This window comes from Phoxinus phoxinus, assembly GCF_949152265.1.
Source record: "Phoxinus phoxinus genome assembly, chromosome: 22".
NCBI classification, from domain to species: domain Eukaryota; kingdom Metazoa; phylum Chordata; class Actinopteri; order Cypriniformes; family Leuciscidae; genus Phoxinus; species Phoxinus phoxinus.
In genome coordinates this window covers 8,871,771-8,895,687 of record NC_136897.1, presented here as the reverse complement: position 1 = coordinate 8,895,687, position 23,917 = coordinate 8,871,771, and the positions used below count along the sequence as shown (strand labels likewise).

Below are 23,917 nucleotides of genomic sequence, written 5' to 3'. Positions count from 1 at the left end.
AAAGTTTTACATTTGGTTCTGCAGAGGATGTTAAGATGTTGTGGTTTTTCAACCCAAGGTCCTTACAGCATGTTATACTATCTCTTTGTGTAAGATGTTAGCTGTTTCCAAAGGTTTGTAGTCTCCTGAAGCTGTGATTTTGGGGTGTTTAGAAGCTCTCCGGCTAAGTGTCCATCTGTCACTGTTGGCAAGTTGCAATTTGCAATCACTTCAAGTCCAAGATAGTTAGTTATACTCAACATATACAATGTGGTTTTCTATGTATATCTTCACTTAATATTTTTGCAGCACGACTCCAACATGTGATAATTTTGTGAATCCTTCAAATATTCAAAAGATTCTTGTTAATCCAAATGCTATGTAATCGGTTCTGTATTTATGTAGTACAATTTATTAGATCATGCACACTGGATTATTTATTTGCTAAGCATATGCTAAAGTTGGACATCTGCAATTGGGATTTCTTTTGGGAGTGACTCATTTGATTTTGGCATGACAGAAATGTATTTAGATACAAATAATTACATTGGTGCACGTGCCAAACAGTGTGTGTAGTGAGTGTATTTTGAAGAATATCCTGATACCAGTATACACTCAACAGAATTGTAACATAATTAATCAATCTTTTATGTGTTTATGTATTATGGCACTGTGATTACTCTGGAAAATCAAGATTAGCACACCCCAAAAAATGAGAATTCTGTCAGTATGCATTTTGTGTTTCATGGCACAGTTAAAGTCATCTGAATTTGGAACAACACAATCATTTTATTTATGAGTGAACTATTTCTTAGCACAACCACGAGTGTTATTTTGACAGTGAAAAGAATATACAATTTTAGGTCTGTATTCAGTATGTTTGCATGAATAAACTGTATAACTAAATGGTCATAGTTCTGTGTGCATTGTAATCACAGTCAATACTTTAAAAATGTGATAGCACTCTTATCCACCTTTTTCCTGAACGTGGAAGTCTCGCCCTTAATAGCATAATTACCCTTTACATTTCTGGTCTCCAGTGTTTCTAGAAAAATATTTTCCAAGTTGATAATGTAACGTTAAACCTATGAAAATGGTTTAAAATGCACGTTTCCATAGTACCATTACTTTACATTGTCGCAATGATCGTCTTTTGTCAGTGCCTCGCCCGTCAAAGTTTAATGAGTGTGTTGATAACATGAAGCTGCCTTAAAGGGTTAGTTCACCCAAAAATGAAAATAATGTCATTAATGACTCACCCTCATGTCGTTCTAAGCCCGTAAGACCTCCGTTCATCTTCGGAACACAGTTTAAGATATTTTAGATTTAGTCCGAGAGCTTTCTGTCCCTCCATTGAAAATGTATATAGGGTATACTGTCCATGTCCAGAAAGGTAATAAAAAATCATCAAAGTAGTCCATGTGAGATCAGTGGGTTAGTTAGAAGTTTTTGAAGCATCGAAAATACTTTTTGGTCCAAAAATAACACAAAATAAGACTTTATTCAGCATTGTATTCTCTCCCGGGTCTGTTGTGTGAGGAGGGGGGCTAGTTTAGTTTAACCCTTTCTCTGCTGTGTGCAAATTCTCTGGCACTTTTGGGGCCCTTAACATGCTCGAAAACTCTTGAAATTTTGCACACAGGTCAGAACCCGCGGCCATCAGGGCCGGGCTGAAGCTGGTACCCAGGCGTGGCAGGGGGGCTCGACAGCGCCCCCTGGAATGGGATTCGAACACTTGTCCGTATATCAAAAACGCTTGCATGTAATAATATGAAACTCGATACACATTTAGATATCATCGGTCCGAACAACCTTCGTGCTCTAAGTTTTATGCCAGCCCAACAGGAAGTCGGCTATTATGGGTTGTTTTAAAATTTATGGTCTGGAATTCCTCCTAGAGAATTAATCCGATCGCCACCAAACTCATTCAGCATAAAGTCAAGACATTGAGGATGCTAAATTGCGGACGGATTTTTGATATCTCGAACGGTTTGGCCGTGGCGAGGAAATTCATTTATGATTAAAAAAGGATGCATAAAGTGTGTTATAACTTAGTTATAGTTTTACCTACAGTTACAAAACTCAGCGTGTGTATTGATCTTATCAAGACAAACAACTTTCTAATTTACAGTCATTAGCTCCGACCAACAGAAAGTCAGATATTGTGGTTTGAATGTGGATTGTGTCTCTCTCTGTCTCTCTGCCATTCTCTGTGTGTGTGTCTGTCTGTGTGGGGAGGGGAGGGGAGGGGGGATCTGTGTATGTGTGTGTGTGTGGGGGGGGAGGGGGCAGAAAGAGTCTATTAAAAATAGTTATATTGTGCCATCAAGTGTTTTATACTATGTATACATGTGTTTTCTTCTTTTAAACAGTTTATTAAACTACACTCATTTCAGTTAATTCAACACGGCATTTTTATGTATATTTAAACATAATCAAAGTCTACTTTCTGTCACAATTAGGATATTATTATAATTTTTTTTAATTTTCTCTGTCTCTGTCTCCCTCTGTCTGTCCTTCCCCTCCCCGTCACTCCACCAGCCTCTCTCTCTCTCTCTCTCTCTCTGTGTGTGTGTGGGGGGGGGGGGCTGGGTGTCTGTTACAGTGACAAGATTTTAACCTTTTCATTGCTGCGTGCAAATTTCTGCCTGCATTAAAAGATAAAGAAATCTCTTGGCTTGTCTTTTACACACACACACACACACACACACACACACACACACACACACACACACACACACACACACACACACACACACACACACGCACTGCGATCTTGACATCGCAGTATGTTTATTATAGCCTTAATAAAATAGTCAACCTAACATATAAAAATTACACTGCTCTGTTTAAATAGTCAGTTGTACAGTTCGTGCCGTTCACAGTAAGCACCGCTCCACTGTGATGTTTCAAAGCACATTTTTGCGCATTTGAAGAGGATCATTTTTCAATATTGGAACGTTAGTGAAAAACAAAGCCTATAATAAAGAATAGTTTAGCATCCAAAAATTGTAATAATAAATATATATATATTATTATTATTATTATATATAGAATAATAATATACATGTTAAAAATAGGGAGGGAAAAAAAAATATACACACATACGGTATATATATATATATAATTTTTTTTCTTATATGTGCCCTCGATGCGCACTTTTGCAGAACCCACACTGATGCAAGCTCTAAAGCAGACTTCTTCTCGACAGTCAAAGCGGAGTTACGTTATTGCCCGTTGTGCACAGGAAGCCTAAAGGCACCGGGGTGGCTGATTTTTATATATATTTATATATATATTTATATATATATATAAATAAATATAGCTGCAAGCAGCGATGGAGGGCCCAAGCCGGTGGCACCGTCTTCCTGGTGCGGGGTGGCGGTGCCACCGGCTTGGGCCCGTAATCGCTGCTTGCAGCTATATTTATTATTTTACTACCTTTTGGGCACTTTTGGGGGCCTTAACGTGCTCAAAAACTCTTGAAACTTTGCACCAATGTCAGAACCCGCGGCCATTAGGGCCAGGCTGAAGCTGGTACCCGGGCGTGGCAGGGGGGCTCGACAGCGCCCCCTGGAACGTGGTCCGAAAACTTGGTCCATAAATCAAACACGCTTGCATGGAATAATATGAAACTCGGTACACTTATAGATCTCATCGGTTCATATATCCTTCATGCTCTGACTTTTTACCCCAGCCCAACAGGAAGTCGGCTATTTCGGGTTGTATGAAAAACACATGCAATGGAATTTAAAATACTCCTCCTAGAAAATTCAACCAATCGCCACGAAACTCTGTGTGCATGAAGTCAAGACATGGAGGATGATAAATTGCCAGGGATGTTTGATATCTCGAACGGTTTGGCCGTGGCGAGGAAACGAATTTATGGCGAATATTGGAAACAGGAAGTGTGTTATAACATCCTCATACATTAATTGATCTTGATGAAACTTCAGCAGTGTGTTCGTTGTAAGAGGCCGATCACATGGATGTGACTATTGTGAGTCAATGTTATAGCGCCACCAATTGGCAGCAGGAAGTGTGTCACTTTCAAAATGCTTTGAAATCACCCTCTTATTTTTACCCGAAGTTGCTTCAAACTTCATCTGTATAATGTAAACACACTGCAGATGTAGACCTGTGAAAGGATTATTGATATCTTAAATACTGTTGCCATGGCAACGCATCAAACTTTAATATTCTTTTTTTTATGTTTTTGAGACTCTTAGCATGCTTGAAATTGCATGAAACTCGACAGACACATTACATTTCTTATGTAATAGACATGTGCAACGTTTCAGAAACGGGCGTGGTAAGGGGCTCAGTAGCGCCACCTTTAGTCAAAAATGGGGTATTAGTTTTACCTACAGTAACCAAACTCGGTACGTATATTCTTCTCTTCGATCCGGACAACTTTCTAATTTACACTCATTAGCTCCGACCAACAGGAAGTCAAATATTTTGGTTTGAATGGGAGAAAATCTCAGAAATTTGCCAGTCTCTCTCAGTGTCTGTGAGTGTGTGTGAGGAGGGGGGCTTTATTTTAACCCTTTCTCTGCTGTGTGCAACTTCTCGGGCACTTTTGGGGCCCTTAACGTGCTCGAAAACTCTTGAAACTTTGCACACAGGTCAGAACCCGCGGCCATCAGGGCCGGGCTGAAGCTGGTACCCGGGCGTGGCAGGGGGGCTCAACAGCGCCCCCTTGAACGGGGTCCGAAAACTTGGTCCATACATCAAACACGCTTGCATGAATTAATATGAAACTCGGTACACATATAGATCTCTTCTGGCCAAACAACTTTCGTGCTCTAAGTTTTACGCCAGTCCAACAGGAAGTCGGCTATTATGGGTTGTATGAAAACGCATGCCCCTGGAATTTAAAACACTCCTCCTAGAAAATTCATCCAATCGCAACCAAACTCGGTCAGCATGAAGTCAAGACATTGAGGATGCTAAATTGCGGTCAGCTTTTTGATATCTCAAACGGTTTGGCCGTGGCGAGGAAACAAATTTATGGCGAGAAAAGAGAAACACAATGTGTTATAACGTCTTCATAAATTAATTGATCTTGATGAAACTTCAGCAGTGTGTTCGTTGTAAGAGGCTGATCAGATGGATGTAACTAATGTGAGTCAAAGTTATAGTGCCGCCAACTGGCAGCAAGAAGTGTGTTACTTTCAAGATACTTTTGACTAAAGTGGGGGGGGGGGTTAGTTTTACCTACAGTCACAAAACTTGGTATGTATATTGTGCACATCGAGCCGGACAACTTTCTCATTTACAGTCATTAGCTCCGACCAACAGGAAGTCAGATATTTGGGTTTGAATGTGGTCTTGTCTCTCTCTGCCTCTCTCTGACAGAGTTCTCCCTGCCATTCTGTGTGTGTGTCTGTGTGGGGAGGGGAGGGTGGGCACACACACAGACAGCCCCCCCTGTGTGTGTCTGTGTGGGGAGGGGAGGGAGGGCACACACACAGACAGCCCCCCCTGTCTCTGTGTGTGTGGGGAGGGGGGCAGAAAGACTATTAAAAATAGGTATATTGTGCCATCTAGTGTTTTATACTATGTATACATGTGTTTTTACTTTTAAACAAGTGTTTTAAAGTACAGTAATTTCAATGAATATATATACCACACTTCATAGGAATTTTCGGTGTTGTGTACTTACAATGGCTGCTGATTTCATGTGTCCGTTAAGTCCATGGGACTGTAGGGTGTCTAATTTTTCATTTTAGGTTTCAGAAGGGTGCTCACGCATACTATGTGGTTGATATGTGCCCTCGATGCGCACTTTTGCAGAACCCACACTGATGCAAGCTCTAAAGCAGACTTCTTCTCGACAGTCAAAGCGGAGTTACGTTATTTCCCGTCGTGCACAGGAACCCTAAAGGCACCGGGGTGGTGGTTTTTATATATATATATATATATATATATATATATATATATATATATATATATATAATATAGCTGCAAGCAGCGATTACGGGCCCAAGCCGGTGGCACCGCCACCCTGCTGCCTTTAGTTACACTAAAGGCACCGGGCTGGCGCTGCCACCGGCTTGGGCCCTCCATCGCTGCTTGCAGCTATATTTATTTATATATATATATATATATATATATATATATAAAAAGCCGCCACCCCGTTGCCTTTCGGGTTCCTGTGCACGACGGGCAATAACGTAACCCCGCTTTGACTGTCGAGAAGAAGTCTGCTTTAGAGCTTGTATCAGTGTGAGTCTTTCTGCTCCCCTCCAAACACACACAGAAAAGGGGGGGGGACTCACATTAGTTACATCCATGTGATCGCTCTCTTACAACAAACACGCTACTGAAGTTTCATCAAGATCAATAAATGTATGAAGACGTTATAACAGATCGTGTTTCTCTTTACTCGCCATAATTTCGTTTCCTCGCCACGGCCAAACTGTTCGAGATATCAAAAATCCGTCAGCAATTTAGTATCCTCAATGTCTTGTCGTCAGGCTGACCGAGTTTTTTTGCGATTGGATGAATTTTCTAGAAAGAGTGTTTCAAATTCCAGGGGCATGCGTTTTCATACCACCCACAATAGCCGACTTCCTGTTGGGCTGGCGTAAAACTTAGAGCACGAAAGTTGTTCGGCCCGATGAGATCTAAATGTGTACCGAGTTTCATATTATTACATGCAAGCGTGTTTGATATACGGACAAGTGTTTGAATCCCATTCCAGGGGGCGCTGTCGAGCCCCGCTGCCACACCCGGGTACCAGCTTCAGTCGGGCCCTGATGGCCGCGTGTTCTGACCTGTGTGCAAAATTTCAAGAGTTTTCGAGCACGTTAAGGGCCCCAAAAGTGCCCGAGATTTTGCACACAGCAGAGAAAGGGTTAAACTAAACTAGCCCCCCTCCTCACACACACACACATACACAGATCCCCCCCTCCCCTCCCCACCCCACACAGACATACACACACACACAGAATGGCAGCGAGACAGAGAGAGACACAATTCACATTCAAACCACAATATCTGACTTTCTGTTGGTCGGAGCTAATGACTGTAAATTAGAAAGTTGTTCGGCTTGATAAGATCAATATACACGCTGAGTTTTGTAACTGTAGGTAAAACTATAACTAAGTTATAACACACTTTATGCATCCTTTTTTAATCATAAATTTGTTTCCTCGCCACGGCCAAACCGTTCGAGATATCAAAAATCCCCTCGCAATTTATCATCCTCCATGTCTTGACTTCATGCACACCGAGTTTCGTGGTCATCGGATGAATTCTCTGGGAGAAGTGTTTCAAATGCCAGAACATGCGTTTCCATACAGCCCATAATAGCTGACTTCCTGTTGGACTGGCGTAAAACTTAGAGCACGAAAGTTGTTCGGCCCGATGAGATCTATATGTGTACCGAGTTTCATATTATTACATGCAAGCGTGTTTGATATATGGACATGTTTTTGAATCCCATTGCAGGGGGCGCTGCCGAGCCCCCCTGCCACGCCCGGGTCCCAGCTTCAGTGCGGCCCTAATGGCCGCGGGTTCTGACATTTGTGCAAAGTTTCAAGAGTTTTTGAGCACGTTAAGGCCCCCAAAAGTGCCCAAAAGGTAGTAAAATAATAATAATAATAATAATAATAAAGAAGAAGAAGAAGAATAATAATCCTTAGAAAAACAATAGGGCCTTCGCCTTTTCAAGGCTTGGGCCCTAATAAAGCTCCCCCTCCTCTCTCACACACACAGACACTGAGAGAGACTGGCAAAATTCCCATCAAATCACATTCAAACCAAAATATCTGACTTCCTGTTGGTCGGAGCTAATGACTGTAAATTAGAAAGTTGTCCGGCTCGGGGAGATAAATATAAATACCGATTTTTGTTACTGTAGGTAAAACTAATACCCCATTTTTGACTAAAGGTGGCGCTACTGAGCCCCTTACCACGCCCGTTTCTGAAACTTTGCACAAGTGTACTAGGCAATACATGTAAAGTGTCTGTCGAGTTTCATGCAATTTCAAGCATGTTAAGAGTCTCAAAAACTTTAAAAAAGAATATTAAAGTTTGCTGCGTTGCCATGGCGACAGTATTAAAGATATCAATAATCCTTTCACAGGTCTACATCTGTCGTGTGTTTACATTATACAGATGAAGTTTGAAGCAAATCGGGTAAAAATAAGAGGGTGATTTTAAAGCATTTTGAAAGTGACACACTTCCTGCTGCCAGTTGGTGGCGCTATAACTTTGACTCACAATAGTCACATCCATGTGATCGCCCTCTTACAGCAAACACACTGCTGAAGTTTCATCCAGATCAATTAATGTATGAGGATGTTATAACACACTTCCTGTTTCCAATATTCGCCATAAATTCGTTTCCTCGCCACAGCCAAACCGTTCGAGATAGCAAAAAACCCCTGGCAATTTTTCATCCTCCATGTCTTGACTTCATGCACACCGAGTTTCGTGGTGATTGGTTGAATCGTCTAGGAGGAGTATTTTAAATTCCATTGCATGTGTTTTTTAAACTACGCCAAATAGCCGACTTCCTGTTGGGCTGGGGTAAAAAGTCAGAGCACGAAGGATATATGAACCGATGAGATCTATAAGTGTACCGAGTTTCATATTATTACATGCAAGCGTGTTTGATTTATGGACCAAGTTTTCGGACCGCGTTCCAGGGGGCGCTGTCGAGCCCCCCTGCCACGCCCGGGTACCAGCTTCAGTCCGGCTCTAATGGCCGCGGGTTCTGACATTTGTGCAAAGTTTCAAGAGTTTTTGAGCACGTTAAGAGACCCAAAAGTGCCCGAATAGTCGTAAGAAAAATAATAATAATAATAATAAATATATATATATATATATATATATATATATAAATAAATATAGCTGCAAGCAGCGATTACGGGCCCAAGCCGGTGGTACCGCCACCCTGGTGCCTTTAGTTACACTAAAGGCACCGGGGTGGCGGTGCCCCCGGCTTGGGCCCTCCATCGCTGCTTGCAGCTATATTTATTTATATATATATATATATATATATATATATATATATATATATATATATATATATATATATATATATATATATATATATAAATATAAAGCCGCCACCCCGTTGCCTTTCAGGTTCCTGTGCACGACGGGCAATAACGTAACCCGCTTTGACTGTCGAGAGGGCAATATAGCCCTATGTATCACTCGATTTTATTTAACCAAATGTTTTTTTTACAAAATATGTTATTTATCTGATTCATCCAACCCTATACTGCACTCTTTTACTAATACTATATTATATTTCATCGTTTTCATGTCTTGCCCTCAAACATATCTGTTTAATCTGCTTATTTTTAAGTTACACATAATACATTGATTGAAAAAGAAACTCAAACTTTTTGTTTATGGTAATATTATTTGATACAGAAAGAAATAAGTGAGACTGTGGGAGTGAGGGGAGGGTAATGACAGCCAAAGGGAGACAGAGACAGATAACTTTTGAAACTAAAAAAATGACATCCTAACTTTGATAATGTTTAAAGGTGCCATGTGTAATTGTCTGGCAAAAAAAATCAAGTCATACTCCACATTCCATACCAGATGGGGGCAGTATACCTCACATATCAAAATATGTGATGTAGGATATGGTATTTTATAAATCACACACTATAAATATGATAAAGAAGCAGAAACAGATAGTTGCAGTAAAGTAAGATATTTTAATAAGTTGAAGAAACAATAATGATTTGTGACACACACACACACACTCGATTTGCGCATCGCCATCATGTGTGTATTACAGGTAACGTTATTACATTGCTTCCTGATATCACGTGCGCAAACACAAATAACCTATATTTATATATATATATATACTACAGGGCCGTTGAATGCTTGTATCTGATAACCGTGAAGCTCTTGTAATTATTACTTTACCCAACCTCTCCATGTCGAGTGATGCAGTAAACATCAGACAGCGCACGTGAACCGATCATCTCTACTATAGTAAAAAAAACACGAACACTGTTGAAAGATACAGTAGGCTACACATGACCTGTTCGCGCCACAAATTGTTCTCCGTCCTTAGCGACCGAGTCATTGAATGTGAAACAGCGGCTGCTGTCGTCAGCGAGCAGCACTCTTCAGACAACAAGGGCGCGCGTGCCGTGTTGATACCTCCGTTTCAGTTTCTCCAACCCGCGCAGTGCGGCGGTCAGAACACGGAGACCATTCTGCCCATAGCTATGCGTGCGAAAGCATGGGGAGCGATCCCGGGCGTGTCAGAATGGGTGCTGAACGTTGTAAAACAGGGCTATGCGCTACAGTTCGCTCGCCGTCCCCCGCGCTTTCGAGCCCGGACCGTGACGAGCGGTCCTTTTCTTATCTGATTTGTGCTTCAGAGCGCGGTGGTTGTAGGGGTCTCTTGCCAAAGGCTTCTGCCATCCTTCCGCTCTCTTCCCTGAATTGAAATGAAGTAGTGGGCTGTACTTTCCACACGATAGACATCAGGTTCAAGTACGCGTTTATATACTGTCTATGCAAGTACGCCCACAAGCCGTGCGAGTTATTCGTGTATTGCAGGTTGGCTGGTGGTTATGTGCCCCGCATACCGCCTCCCATGGCCGAAACTGGTATTACGACACCTGTCGGGCCGTGGCTAGTAATGCTAATGCTAATTAAGGTTGATATCTCTGCAGCACTATAACTTGACATTTTTTTAATGACATCATTGCCCTTATTTCTTCTCATTCTTTTGATGCGTGTAGCTCATTTTTTGGATATTTTTACCTCAATTTTTACACATGGCACCTTTAAATATACATAAAAATGCAGCATATCATTAATTGAAATTAGTGTACTTTAAAACACTTGTTTAAAATAAAAAACACATTTATACATAGTATAAAACACTAGATGGCACAATTGTTCGTAGTCTTTCTGCTCCCCTCTCCACACACACAGACAGGGGGGCTGTCTGTGTGTGTGCCCTCCCTCCCCTCCCCACACAGACACACACAGGGGGGGCTGTCTATGTGTGTGTGTGTGCCCTCCCTCCCCTCCCCACCCCACACAGACACACACACACACACACACACAGACACACACACACACACACACACACACACACACACACGCACACACACACACACACACATACAGAATGGCTGGGGGAACTCTGTCAGAGAGAGACAAAACCACATTCAAACCAAAATATCTGACTTCCTGTTGGTCGGAGCTTATGACTGTAAATCAGAAAGTTGTCCGGCTCGGGGAGATAAATATAAATACCGATTTTTGTTACTGTAGGTAAAACTAACCCCCCCACTTTTGTCAAAAGTAACACACTTCCTGCTGCCAGTTGGTGGCGCTATAACTTTGACTCACATTAGTTACATCCATGTGATCGCTCTCTTACAACAAACACGCTACTGAAGTTTCATCAAGATCAATTAATGTATGAAGACGTTATAACACATCGTGTTTCTCTTTTCTCGCCATAATTTCGTTTCCTCGCCACGGCCAAACTGTTCGAGATATCAAAAAGCCATCCGCAATTTAGCATCCTCAATGTCTTGACTTCATGCTGACCGAGTTTGGTGAAGATCAAATTAAATTTCTTGGAGGAGTATATAAAATTCCAGGGGCGTGCATTTCATACAACCCATAATAGCCGACTTCCTGTTGGGCTGGCGTAAAACTTAGAGCACGAAAGTTGTTCGGCCCGATGAGATCTATATGTGTACCGAGTTTCATACTAATTCATGCAATATTCAGTTTGATATATGGACCAAGTTTTCGGACCCCGTTAAAGGGGGCGCTGTTGAGCCCCCCTGCCACGCCCGGGTACCAGCTTCAGCCCGGCCCTGATGGCCGCAGGTTCTGACCTGTGTGCAAAGTTTCAAGAGTTTTCGAGCACGTTAAGGGCCCCAAAAGTGCCTGAGATTTTGCACACAGCAGAGAAAGGGTTAAAATAAAGCCCCCCTCCTCTCTCACACACACAGACACTTAGAGAGACTGGCAAAATTCCCATCAAATCACATTCAAACCAAAATATCTGACTTCCTGTTGGTCGGAGCTAATGACTGTAAATTAGAAAGTTGTCCGGCTCGGGGAGATAAATATAAATACAGATTTTTGTTACTGTAGGTAAAACTAATACCCCATTTTTGACTAAAGGTGGCGCTACTGAGCCCCTTACCACGCCCGTTTCTGAAACTTTGCACAAGTGTACTAGGCAATAAATGTAAAGTGTCTGTCGAGTTTCATGCAATTTCAAGCATGTTAAGAGTCTCAAAAACTTTAAAAAAGAATATTAAAGTTTGATGCGTTGCCATGGCAACAGTATTTAAGATATCAATAATCCTTTTTACAGGTCTACATCTGCCGTGTGTTTACATTATACACATAAAGTTTGAAGCAAATCGGGTAAAAATAAGAGGGTGATTTTAAAGCATTTTGAAAGTGACACACTTCCTGCTGCCAGTTGGTGGCGCTATAACTTTGACTCACAATAGTCACATCCATGTGATCGGCCTCTTACAGCGAACACACTGCTGAAGTTTCATCCAGATCAATTAATGTATGAGGATGTTATAACACACTTCCTGTTTCCAATATTCGCCATAAATTCGTTTCCTCGCCACGGCCAAACCGTTCGAGATATCAAAAATCCCCTGGCAATTTTTCATCCTCCATGTCTTGACTTCATGCACACCGAGTTTCGTGGTGATTGGTTGAATTTTCTAGGAGGAGTATTTTAAATTCCATTGCATGTGTTTTTTAAACTACGCCAAATAGCCGACTTCCTGTTGGGCTGGGGTAAAAAGTCAGAGCACGAAGGATATATGAACCGATGAGATCTATAAGTGTACCGAGTTTCATATTATTACACGCAAGCGTGTTTGATTTATGGACCAAGTTTTCGGACCGCGTTCCAGGGGGCGCTGTCGAGCCCCCCTGCCACGCCCGGGTACCAGCTTCAGTCCGGCTCTAATGGCCGCGGGTTCTGACATTTGTGCAAAGTTTCAAGAGTTTTTGAGCACGTTAAGGCCCCCAAAAGTGCCCAAAAGGTAGTAATATAATAATAATAATAATAATAGTTAAGAAGAATAATCCTTTGGAAAACAATAGGGCCTTCGCCTTTTCAAGGCTTGGGCCCTAATAATCCGAAGGAAAACAATAGGGCCTTCGCCTTTTCAAGGCTTGGGCCCTAATAAAACAATTTTCAAGGTTTTTGCCACTTTTGGGGCTCTTAACGTGCTCAAAAACTCTTGAAACTTTGGACACGGGTCAGAAACCTCGGCCATCAGGGCCGGGCTGAAGCTGGTACCCCGGCGTGGCAGGGGGGCTTGGCATCGCCCCCTGGAATGGGATTCGAAAACATGTCCATATATCAAACACGCTTGCATGTAATAATATGAAACTCGGTACACATATAGATCTCATCGGGCCGAACAACTTTCGTGCTCTAAGTTTTACGCCAGTCCAACAGGAAGTCGGCTATTATGGGTTGTATGGAAACGCATGTTCTGGCATTTGAAACACTTCTCCTAGAGAATTCATCCGATGACCACGAAACTTGGTCAGCATGAAGTCAAGACATGGAGGATGATAAATTGCCAGGGGATTTTTGATATCTCGAACGGTTTGGCCGTGGCGAGGAAACGAATTTATGGCGAATATTGGAAACAGGAAGTGTGTTATAACATCCTCATACATTAATTGATCTTGATGAAACTTCAGCAGTGTGTTCGCTGTAAGAGGCCGATCACATGGATGTGACTATTGTGAGTCAAAGTTATAGCGCCACCAACTGGCAGCAGGAAGTGTGTCACTTTCAAAATGCTTTGAAATCACCCTCTTATTTTTACCCGAATTGCTCAAAACTTTATCTGTATAATGTAAACACACGGCAGATTTAGACATGTGAAAGGATTATTAAAAACTTTAATGATGTTTCCATGGCAACACATCGAACTTTAATATTCTTTTTTGATGCTTTTGAGACTCTTAACATGCTTCAAATTGCATAAAACTCAACAGACACATCACATTTACTTGCCAGTACACGTGTGCAAAGTTTCAGAAAAGGTCGTGGTAAGGGGTTCAGTAGCGCCACCTTTAGTCAAAAATGGGGAATTAGTTACCTACAGTAACAAAAATCGGTACATATATTCTTCTCCTCGAGCTGGACAACTTTCTAATTTACAGTCATTAGCTCCGACCAACAGGAAGTCAGATATTTTGGTTTTAATGTGAATTTCTGGAGGATTTCCCCCCCCCCCTCCCTCTCTCTCTCTGTCTCTGTGGGGTGTGAGGGATTTAATGTTTGTTTTTCAAGGTTTCAGGGTCTTTTGGGGCCCTTAACGTGCTCAAAAACTCTTGAAACTTTGCACACGGGTCAGAACCCACGACCTTCAGGGCCGGGCTGAAGCTGGTACCCGGGCGTGGCAGGGGAGCTCAACAGCGCCCCCTTGAACGGGATCCAAAAACTTGGTCCATATATCAAACACGCTTGCATGAATTAATATGAAACTCGGTACACATATAGATTTAATCGGGCCAAACAACTTTCCCTGGGTCAAGTTTTACACCAGCCCAACAGGAAGTCGGCTATTATGGGTTGATTGAAAAACGCATGCCCCTGGAATTTGATATACTCCTCCTAGAAAATTAATTCAATCTCCGCCAAACTCGGTCAGCATGAAGTAAAGACATTGAGGATGCTAAATTGAGGACGGATTTTTGATATCTCGAACTGTTTGGCCGTGGCGAGGAAACAAATTTATGGCGAGAAAAGAGAAACACGAAGTGTTATAACTTCTGCATACATTAACTGATCTTGATGAAACTTCAGCAGTGTGTTCGTGGTAAGATGCCGATCAGATGGTTGTAACTAATGTGAGTCAAAGTTATAGCACCACCAACTGGCAGCAGGAAGTGTGTCACTTTCAAAATGCTTTTGACAAACGAGGGGGGGTTAGTTTTACCTAGAGTCACAAAAATCGGTATTTGAATTGGACTCCCCGAGACGGACAACTTTCTAATTTACAGTCATTAGCTCCGACCAACAGAATAGGCCAGAATAGGGCTATTTAATACAAATCAAGTCATACATAGGGTTATACTGCCCTCTAGTGATGTATGACAGTCAATGCCAGCATGAAAGGTCTAAATGAGATAAAAATAGTTCAGACATAAATATATATTTATTAGGGATGTGACTGTGTGAGGATATTTTCCCACCGGTTAATCGATGTGTGACACCGGAGGGGGCTTTTAAAGAGCGAACTTAAAAGCGAAAACGTCCAGTAGGACTGAACTAAAAAACATTCACTCTGTTCTGCTCGTTCCTCGCCGTGGATGGTTATTGCCTGTGCAGCCGTGCTGAACACACAGACACAGACACACACACACACACACACACACACACACACACACACACACACACACACACACACACACACACACACACACACACACACAGTTTAAAAGCAAAAAATATTTATCCAACCTCATTTAAAAACAGTCTGTCGGTGCCATCTTTTTGGACATTCATCATATTGCATTGGTTTTCATTTCTTGTCATACAACATATTCCAGCATTGCAATCTTGACATCGCAGCCTGTTCATTATAGCCGTCATAAAGTAGTCAACCTAACATATAAAAATTACACTGCTGTGTTTAAATAGTCAGTAGTACAATTTGTACCGTTCAGCTTAAGCACCGCTCTACTTGTGATGTTTGCAAGTACATTGTTGAGCGTGTGAAGAGGATGATTTTTTCACCCGTCGATATTGTTTGTTTGTTTATTTTTAAGGATCCCATTAGCTGAAAGTCTGTGCAATCAGCTAGTCTTCCTGGGCTCCATTCTAAAAAATGACATTCCAACAACATATCGATCATCACAGTTAACACGTACACATTTCATATATTTACATACATACACAAACATACACTTGAACATACAATCTAGTTTCGATTCATAACAAGGCGAAACATTGGAATGTGTTGTGAAGTATGTGTTGTGATACTGGAATTTCAGTGAAGTACAAAGCCTATGATAAAGAATAGTTTAGCATCCAAATGCATGCAAATGTTGAAACATTTTGAATTTGAGAGAGTTACGTGAGCCCAACACCTCTTACTTTCGTTTTTATTTTCTTTAGTTTTGACTTATTTATAGTTATTTTTTTATTCTTGTTCTGTTCTAAATATCAATATAAAGGATTTGTTGTGGAATATTTTGAGGATCATAAAATCTGAACAATTCTCTCGTTTTAGTGATTCCCTAGTAATTTTTTTATTTTATTTTTTCACTGTTCTAATCAGATCAGGCAAGTACAATTCTCTGTGTCATATATATATATATATATATATATATACCACACTTTATATGAATTTTTGGTCTTGTGTACTTATAATGGCTGCTTGCAGCTTTAATTATATATATATATATATATATATATATATATATATATATATATATATTCTTGTTTTCGCATGGGCCCGATTGCAGTCTCTTTTTTTTCTGTAGCCACTCCGAAGTCCGAAGTCTTTTGCATTTTACAACAGGTAAATCTCCAGTTGTCACTGGTGATTATCGTTTGAACCTTTCTGGGTCCGCCATCAAATTGATGTATTTAATTATATGAAGTTTTATGTAACAAAGTTCGGGAGGAGCATGTTCAGGTAATCATCCAATCAGCACGAGAAGGAGCCAGTATAAATAAAGCCTTTCCTTACCTCCTGTCTCATGACTAATTTCTCAGCATTAGACTCCGCCTTCGTGCAGTCATGTCCGAGTTAGAGCTCTTCCCCTCCGACGATGAATCTTTCATCACGGAGACATCTCAACCGCAAAACGCAGTTCCAGCGACCCCTTCTTCTCTGGCAGCCAACGACAACTTGGAGCCTCCATCCTTAGGCAGGGGACGTCGGCCTTCCAGATCCTCTCAGCATACTCCAAGACGCCGAAGACTCCCCTCACCACCGCCAGCGAGGAACTCATCATCTTCATCGTCTTCCTCCGCGTCTTCCCACCTTTCAGCTCCCCCAAACATCCCTCCCATAGGGAAGTGGACAGTTAAGGGGCTAAGACAAGCCCTAATTAATTCTGATGCACATTTCTCCCGCAGGATGAAAAAAGCAGAATTATTTAATTTATAAGTCACCTTACAATCCTCTCCCCTTTCTGTTTCAGCTCCAATCCCATCGGCTCGAACGAGCACGGCTCGCCGGGCCCCGATCGCTCGTCCCGCAGTATCTCCTTCCTCGCTTGCAGCGCCGGGCCCCGCCCCCGCGCCACGTCGTCGCAGACCTTCCGCTAGCCTGGGCCGCGCCCCGGAACCAGTCATAGAAGGGCGTCAACCCGCTCCAGGTCAACTCCCCTCCCCAGCCCCTCCCATCGCGGTACCTCTCACTCTACATCCCGGCAGTTCCACTTTCTTACACGATCCCCAATCATTTTTCTTCCCTTCTACTTCTTTCAGTTTTCCTCCTTCCCAAGCGTCAGGTGCTTACCCTAACGTAAGGTTGCCTCCGTTAGCCGGTCAATCGCCGGCGCATTTCCTTCCCCTTCCACACTATGCTCTTCCTATTCCTCCTCCAACTAACCCGGGGGCCGATCTCCGCGCGAGGATGCCTCCGCAAACGGCCACAGCCCCGTTTTTTCCCCCCTTTAACCCTCTCCAAGTGCGTTCTCCTTTCTCTCTCTTCTCAGCCACTCCTCAACCAGCCCCTCCGAATGCAGTAGCCACAGAACCTCCTCCAGTGACGAACAACATCAGAGCCCAAATCCTCACAGGTGCAGATGTTGATTTGGGTTCTCTCCTGTCCTTGTTTCCCCCAGCTGAGTCCAATCGCCAAGTAGACTGCGGCGACATTTCAGTCACTCTAAAAAATAACACACAGGTTTCATCACGTTCACTGTCACTGGCCGAATTCTGTATTGCCTTCAGCCGCTATACAGAAATCATTTGCTCATCTTTCCCCCATAGACGGCGCGAGCTGAATGATTATCTGTCCATCATAGAACTCGCGAGGATGAGTTCCTCGCTGGCGGTGGTGAGGGGAGTCTTCGGCGTCTTGGAGTATGCTGAGAGGATCTGGAAGCTCGCACTGTCTTACGGGGGTAGTCATTTTTATACGTACCACAAGCTGTTTTCCGCAAAATGCGCCGTCCGCGTTTCCCAGTGGAATCAGTGTCCCTATTGGGGAGCGTTGGACACGGATCTCCATAACCGAGTCTTCCTCGGGTGCAGAAATATCTCCTGCGCAATCTGCAGATCCACAATCCATGCCACCACGGCATGCCCCCAAATCAATCCTTCAATCCCTCCCTGCCCAGAGCAGAATGCAATAAAATCAACGAGTTACGTTCCGCGTCACGCAAGAGAGGAATTTCCAATCAGAGCACCATACTCGGCACCCGATAGACAAGTCTGCAGGAACTTCAACGAAGGGAGATGCCCAAGACAACGCTGTCGCTTTCTCCACGTCTGCGATTACTGTGGCGGCGCCCACGCCCGCGTGATATGCCCAGTTAAAAAATCTGTCAATAAAAACGCAAAAAACTATCTCTCGACTCCTGTGAATGTTTCCCGCCTGGCCGAAGAATTATCACACCACCCAGATGCCAACTTCACAAATTATTTACTGACAGGTCTCAAGCAAGGCTTTAAACCCGGTGTAGAAAGCCATCCCACACAAAATGTCATCTGCGCTAACCTTCAGTCCGCCTTAGCCGAGCCTGGAGTAGTGAATAAGCTGATTAAAAAAGAAATAGAATCCGGTTTCATGATGGGTCCTTTTGAGGCCCCCCCGTTCGACAAGTTTCGACAAACAGAGCACCATACTCGGCACCCGATAGACAAGTCTGCAGGAACTTCAACGAAGGGAGATGCCCAAGACAACGCTGTCGCTTTCTCCACGTCTGCGATTACTGTGGCGGCGCCCACGCCCGCGTGATATGCCCAGTTAAAAAATCTGTCAATAAAAACGCAAAAAACTATCTCTCGACTCCTGTGAATGTTTCCCGCCTGGCCGAAGAATTATCACACCACCCAGATGCCAACTTCACAAATTATTTACTGACAGGTCTCAAGCAAGGCTTTAAACCCGGTGTAGAAAGCCATCCCACACAAAATGTCATCTGCGCTAACCTTCAGTCCGCCTTAGCCGAGCCTGGAGTAGTGAATAAGCTGATTAAAAAAGAAATAGAATCCGGTTTCATGATGGGTCCTTTTGAGGCCCCCCCGTTCGACAAATTTCGCATCAGCCCCATAGGCGTGGCTACCAGGAAATTCTCTGGGAAAAAGCGGTTGATAATCGACCTTTCAGCCCCCCATAATTCTCCATATCCGAGCATCAATAGTCTCATCCCTCTCGAAGAGTATTCTCTCAACTATCACGATATCGAACAAGCCATAACCATGATTAAAATAGCTGGACGAGGTGCATGGCTTGCAAAAGTAGATATATCCTCTGCGTTCAAGGTAATGCCTATTCACCCCGATTCATGGCACTTATTCGGTGTAAACTGGCAGAAAAAGTTATATTTCGCCGTGCGCCTAACTTTCGGCTGCAAAAGCAGTCCAAAAATCTTCGACACGCTCTCTGAAGCCATATGTTGGATCCTTTCCAATAATTATGCAATTCCTCATCTTCTCCACCTGCTCGACGATTTCCTAATAATTTCACCTCACGACACCATCCCCGAGGCTCACCTCCGCATAGTGGAAAAAGTTTTCGCCGAGCTAGGGATTCCGTTAGCCCAGGAGAAAACATTGGGTCCAACTACATCCATCGAGTTCCTAGGCATCAATCTGGACTCAGTAAAATTCCAGTCCTCGCTGCCTAAGGAAAAAATCGATCGCATCATCCTAATCGCTTCCAATTTCACAGACGGCACAGATTGTTCAAAACGCGAACTTCTCTCGCTGCTGGGCCACCTAAATTATGCGATGCGCATTATTCCACAGGGCCGACCCTTTATCACGCATCTCCTAGCCCTCACGTCATCCGTTCATGCGCTGGAAGATCGGATCATCCTTTCTGGAGAGTCAAAAAACGAGCTAAAATTATGGATTAATTTCCTCAATCGGTGGAACGGCTTAACTTTTTTTTACGACGACTTTATATCTCTCCCCCTTGATATCAAACTGTTCACAGACGCAGCACCCTCGATCGGCTTCGGCGGCTATTACCAAGGACGCTGGTTCGCGTCTCCCTGGCCCCCTTAGCTCCTAGACACACCCCAGTCTTCAGCCTCCTCTGCCCTTTTCGAGCTCTACCCAATCGTCGTCGCAGCTTCCCTATGGGGGAAAGAATGGTCAACCAAAAGCATCCAAATCCATTGCGACAACGAAGCAACCGTACACTGCATCAATAAAGGTCGTTCTCGCTCACCTGCGCTCATGCCACTCCTCAGACGCCTCATATGGATCTCCGCATGCGACCAGTTCTTAATAACTGCAAAACACATCCCAGGGGCTCAAAATCAAATCACTGAATCTCTCTCCCGTTTCTCTTTTCAGAAATTCAGGATGCTGGCGCCAGAAGCAGACCCCACTCCAACCCCAGTACCTCCTTATTCTCAGCTGATCTTCCCATAAACCATCCGCTAAAATCCCTCCTGGACACGTCCATCGATTCCATCCTCCAAGCCGTTTCTCCCAGAACCCTGCAAACATATTACACCGCATGGAAATCGTTCAAATCATTCCACCTCTCTCACAACCTGCCGTTTCCTGAATTTTCTCTTTTAACAGTTACCTCATTCATATCTCATCTTCATAGTATCAAAGGTCTCCAAGCCGGATCCATTAAGAGCTACCTAAGCGGCATTCAATTCTTCCATAAATTAATCCACGGTAAACCTACACCTGCAATAAATAACTCCCAAACGTCCCTTCTAGTTAAGGGAATCCAAAGATCCCGCCCCACGCGTCCAGATACCAGACAACCAATCACAATCGATATACTCACCAGATGCATCTCATCACTCCGTCTTGGATACCACTCCACCAACACCGCCTATACGTTAGAAGCTATGTTCATCCTAGCATTCTTCGGTTTCCTCCGCTGTTCCGAACTGACCATCACTTCCTTATTCGACCCAAATATCCATCCCACTATGTTAGACCTTCAGGTCGTAGATAATGAAACCATATCATTTTTCATTAAACAAAGCAAAACGGACAAAGATAAAAGAGGTCACTTCGTATATATTTTCAATCTTCAAACTCCCATCCAACCGTTCCATGCGCTTTTTAATTACCTGCAGTACAAACGTTCCACGTCCAAATCCCCACTCGACCCACTTTTTACTAACGACTCCAACCACCCAGCTACGAGATTCTGGTTCCAAAAGCATCTTAAAGCAGTCCTCATTAAATCCGGCGTCTCAGCAGAGCGTTTCTCTAGCCACTCCTTCCGCATCGGAGCAGCTACCACAGCCGCACAAAAAGGTCTCTCCCAACAACAAATCAAAACCCTCGGTCGCTGGTCATCGAATGCCTTCAAAACCTATATTAGATCAAGCCGTTTCTACATCAGAAATGCTCACCAAGCCCTAACTAATTAGTTCATTATAATTATCACCTGCTGCGCCTCATCCAGTTCCATCCGTTACACCAAACCTTCCGTTCATCTGGGCTCGCCGCTCGCACGATCGCTTAATATTCACAGGGAACGTTTTCTATCATATGCAGACTCCCCCGTTCGCACGCAGCGATGACTCACCCGTTCGAAGGCCGGGTTCCGTCCCCCTTCCAAAACGCCGGTTGAGCCCTCCCGTTCGGATTGCAGTGAGAGTCTGCCCGTCTTAGACGTCGCCGGACGTCCGCGCTCGTGTCGCCAGGTGGGCTCCCCATTCATCGGGACGTGAGGGGTTTTTCCTGTGCCCCAGCCCCCCCTTCGAAGCGCCGGTCGAGCCTTCCCGACCGAGTCCAGCGGGCGCCCTCCGTCCAACCTGGCGAGGCTTACCCGTCCGATGCCGTGAGCATATAAGTTCCCGTCGGACGCCGCGAGAGCCCTCCTAGGTGAACGGTTAAACTCGTCCACAAATTCACGCTCGCATAATTCTTGCGTCAGCGAGCTGTCAGTTCAACTGCAGAATGGGCTTATCCGTCCGATGCCGTGAGCATCCAAGTTCCCGTCGGATGTTGCGAGAGCCTTCCCAGTCGAACAGGCAAGCTCGTTCCTTGGTAAATACATACCCTTCACTTTTTGGGGGGCTAAATTCTACGCTCGCTGTCCTTTCGTTTATCTGGCATTTGGGGGAGTACTCTGGGGTTGGGCCGAATTCTGAGCTCGGAGCCCTCCCCCCGGACAGCAAGCCAAATACACATTATAATATTACATCAGATTTCATTAACATGTAAACTCGTGAAATGAAGTTTTATGTAACAAAGTTCGGGAGGAGCATGTTCAGGTAATCATCCAATCAGCACGAGAAGGAGCCAGTATAAATAAAGCCTTTCCTTACCTCCTGTCTCATGACTAATTTCTCAGCATCCCACCTCCACCCCTTCACCCCACATTCGGCTGGGTCCGTTCATAGATACCTATGATCTCTAAGTTATGGGGGGAGTACTCTGGGGTCGGGCCGAATTCTGAGCTCGGACAACTCCCCCCGGACAGCAAGCCAAATAAGCATTATAATATTACATCAGATTTCATTAACATGTAAACTCGTGAAATTAAGTGCTGTGAGAAAAGGCTATAAATCTCCACCTCCAACATCCTCACACGCAACATTGCCTACTAGCCGAGACTCCTTTATGTGTACAGATGTGACGTAATGACGCAAAGACATTCTCGAATTTCCTTAAATTAACGGTGTCTCACTTAATTAGCTCATTAACTTTAACACTCTTCAGTGTTAATTTAACACTCATATTTTAACACTTTAACACTCTTGAGTCTGGAGCCATATAAACTCCCAGGAGAGTTTATTTAAAACTGGAGCTGCTGGATTATTTGTTTTGATTGAATGTAAAAATATAAATTTTAGGATAATTGAAATTAATTAACTTAATTGTTTTGGACAAAATTAAGACTGTTAACCTTATTCAACTAAACAGCATTGGATTAACCTTATGTAATTAAATTAAGTTAATTGAAATAAATAATGTTACATAAATCCAACGTAACCTTAGTTACGTGGTAGCCTGGGTTTCCCCATACTGCCTTTGCGCAGCGCGATTTTATTCACGCTGAAAGGCAGTCTGGATACCATGGACCAGATTTTCGCCTAGGGAACCAATCACAGAACGGGGAGGGAGCAGCAAGACGATGACGACATCTATGCGACACAACTAAGCAGTTTGTTTATATCCATATATACCTTCGACCCTCATGTTTATCTTGCACAAACGGCAATAGTCGCTGAACGTCATTGTTTACAAAAAAATATCTTACCCATCGTCTTCTTCCTTGTCTAATTTTCTGTCGCTCTACATACGTCATCTGGTATAATGGAAACGATTGGCTATGAGCTACGTACAGGCGCATTTGATAGACATTATTAGCACCCAATAAACGGCGCCGGGCATTCGTAAACCACGCCTCAAATACGAGAAAATGCACATGTGGTTCCCAGACCCAAGTCTCAACGAGAATTGGGTCTGGCGTTAGCCAGGCTAGTTACGTGGGACCTGTTGACATAAAAAAGTTAATAAAAGCCAACACAGCATTTTTTAGTGTGTACGGTAATTTCTCTACAGTGCGACAGAGAGTTGCGCGGTTATGACACAATCGTTAGCCTATTTTTTACTAAAACAGCTTCTATGAGGTCATAACGTAAGATACAAAGTAATGGAGCCTTTTAAACATTGTCGTGTTTCTTTAGAAATAAATAATGGACAAATGTAGTCTTTGGAGGCCTCAGATGTAAAGTTATTCGCTGTCAAAGTGACGCCAAAATGAATGGGAGTCAATGGAATGCTAACAGCAGGTGATGT

General features: G+C 43.4%; 1 protein-coding gene and 1 long non-coding RNA gene across 2 annotated transcripts in view; both read right to left on the bottom strand.

Annotated features, from left to right (window-relative positions):
- LOC306991003 (uncharacterized protein) overlaps nucleotides 1-23,917 on the bottom strand; it is a 538,544-nt gene that overhangs the window by 469,117 nt on the left and 45,510 nt on the right. The gene's annotated exons all lie outside the window — the stretch shown is intronic.
- On the bottom strand, nucleotides 20,209-21,636 carry LOC306990955. The gene is made up of 3 exons (XR_013795997.1): nucleotides 20,538-21,636; nucleotides 20,361-20,423; nucleotides 20,209-20,266 (listed from the first exon to the last, which is right to left on the bottom strand). It is a non-coding gene; the product is annotated as an uncharacterized lncRNA (long non-coding RNA).